The sequence below is a fragment of the Erigeron canadensis genome, chromosome 4 (genome assembly GCF_010389155.1).
Source record: "Erigeron canadensis isolate Cc75 chromosome 4, C_canadensis_v1, whole genome shotgun sequence".
In the NCBI taxonomy this organism is placed as follows: Eukaryota; Viridiplantae; Streptophyta; class Magnoliopsida; order Asterales; family Asteraceae; genus Erigeron; species Erigeron canadensis.
In genome coordinates this window covers 16,366,115-16,368,931 of record NC_057764.1, presented here as the reverse complement: position 1 = coordinate 16,368,931, position 2,817 = coordinate 16,366,115, and positions in this window count along the sequence as shown.

The window sequence follows — 2,817 nt, the reverse complement described above, 5'->3', positions numbered from 1 at the left end:
TATTTCTCAAAATAAATTATCCATATAATTTACTTATATTTCTCAAGTGCATTTATTTAGAAACCCATTTCCTAAATGCTTCAAGTATTGATATTTATTTAAAGATCATATCATATAAATACATATCATAAGTGTTTGTCTAACTTGTTATTGGGTATGACCTGACTTGGATCATCACATACTAGCCACGTCAATTTAATATGTGTCTTGGGCATCCGAAATTCCAACAATCTCCCACTTGCACAAGATTCATAGAATATTGACGCAAATAGCAAATACCGCCTAACAACGGTTTGCTACCCCTAATACGTGTGACGTAGTGCCATTCAATAACATCATCCCCTTCAAGTCTCTACTTGAAATGATTTAGGTGAATCGATCATTTTTCCTTTTGTCACAGATGTCATGTTAAATCCTAGAGACATAGAGTGATCATTCTCTATTGATTTAACTTTGTAACAGGCCTTAGACATCTAACTCTCAACGAATAAGAGGGACAAATCCCATTTCGACTACATACGTCTTTCACAATCACCTTATATCATACCTGAGCTTAGCCTTATGTACTGCCATGTTTCAGAACAGCGAAGAACCAAGTCAAAGTGTAATATTCAGTGAATATCAAGACCCAATATGTATCTCAGGTCTGAGGACACAATGATATTCGCCTTTTAAATCAAGATTACTTATGATCAATCACAAAGATTCCATGTAGTAATGCTTGAGTGCAGGTCAGTCCAATATTTGTATCCCACAAATATCTATGAACCTTGGCAGCAACACATTGCTCTATATTGAAAACCTTTTGAACATCTACCAATCCAAGTTCATAACAGTCTTACATTCATATTTGTTCCCACAAATATGATCGACTACGGACATTTAGAATAACTAATTTATTCATGGATTTAAACATGCAAAAAAAAAAAAAATGGAACATAACACACTTTAAATGCATAATACCAATATTCATATAAAAGTGTTAACAAATACAAACGTTCCGATATCCAAATACATAAAATAGATCAAATCCAATCACTAGAATATCGAAGTCCCATGGCACAAGTATGACTTTCATGCTTAGGCCTTTCAAGGAGCTTCGTGAGTGGGTCCGCAATATTTTGATCGGTGTGAACTTTGCGAATACATATCTTTCCCTTTTCAACTTCATCCCTTATGTAGTTGAATCTCCGCTCAATGTGTCTAGTCTTTTGATGCGCACGAGGTTCTTTGATTTGAGCAATTGCGCCCTCGTTATCACAAAGGATTTCTAGGGGTTCTTGAATGGAAGGAACAACCCCTAGATCGGCAATGAATTTCTTCAACCATGCAGCCTCTTGTGCTGCCAAAGAGGCGGCGATGTATTCTGACTCTGTAGTGGACAATGCAACCACATCTTGCTTCGAGCTTTTCCAAGAAACAGCTCCTCCATTTAGAATGAAGATGTACCCCGATTGTGATCGAGAATCATCTCGATCAGTTTGGAAACTCGCATCCGTGTAACCCTTTACAACGAGCTCCTCCTCACCAGATCCATATATTAAGAACATATCTTTAGTATTTCTAAGATATTTCAATATATTCTTGACAGCCATCCAATGACTATCTCCTGGATTTTGCTGGTATCTACTTGTCATGCTCAAAGCGCATGACACGTCCGGTCTCGTGCATATCATAGCATACATGATGGATCCTATAGCAGATGCATATGGGATTCCATTCATTTTCTCTTGCTCAACTTTTGAGCTAGGAGATTGAGAAGTGCTCAATATAGTTCCTCTTTGAATAGGTACTAAACCTTTCTTAGAGTTTTCCATCTTGAACCTTTTCAAGATTTTATCTATGTATGCACTTTGATTCAAACCTATTAAGCGCCTTGATCTATCCCTATAGATCCTTATTCCCAAAATATAGGCGGCTTCACCAAGATCCTTAATGGAAAAGCAACTTCCAAGCCAGGCTTTTACACCTTCCAAGGTTGGAATATCATTTCCAAATAGAAGAATGTCATCGACATATAATACTAGAAAGGTAATGATGCTCCCACTGGCCTTCTTATACACACAAGCTTCATCAGCGTTTTTGATGAAGCCAAATTTCTTGACTTCTTCATCAAAACGACGATTCCAGCTTCTTGATGCTTGTTTCAATCCATAGATTGATTTCTTTAACTTGCATACTTTATTAGGATGTTTAGGATCGACAAAACCTTCAGGCTGATCCATATAGACATCTTCCTCAAGATATCCATTTAGAAAAGCGGTTTTGACATCCATTTGCCATATCTCATAGTCATAATGAGCGGCTATGGCAAATAATATCCTAATAGACTTTAGCATTGCCACGGGCGAAAAAGTTTCATCATAGTCGACCCCTCGAGTTTGAGTGAAACCTTTTGCTACAAGTCTAGCTTTATAAGTAAGCAAGTTTCCATGCATATCGTGTTTCAATTTGAACACCCATTTACTTCCAACTACTTTGGAATTTGGTGGTTCATTAACTAATTCCCAAACTTGGTTATCATACATGGATTGCATCTCAGCGTTCATGGCTTCTAACCATTTGTCCGAATCCGATTTGGACATTGCATCATGGTAGGTGGTAGGTTCATCAGAAACCATCATATAGCATTCATCCATAAGAAATCCATATCTTTCAGGTGGATAAGAAGCTCTACCAGATCTGCGAACGTTTTGTGTGCCTTGATCAACTCCTTGATCATCTTCAACATATTTTTGTTGAAAGCTAGTGTCACCCAAGTGTGTATCTGTCAGTGGTTCTTGATCTTCTTCAAGTTCCACTGTTCTAGAACTAGTT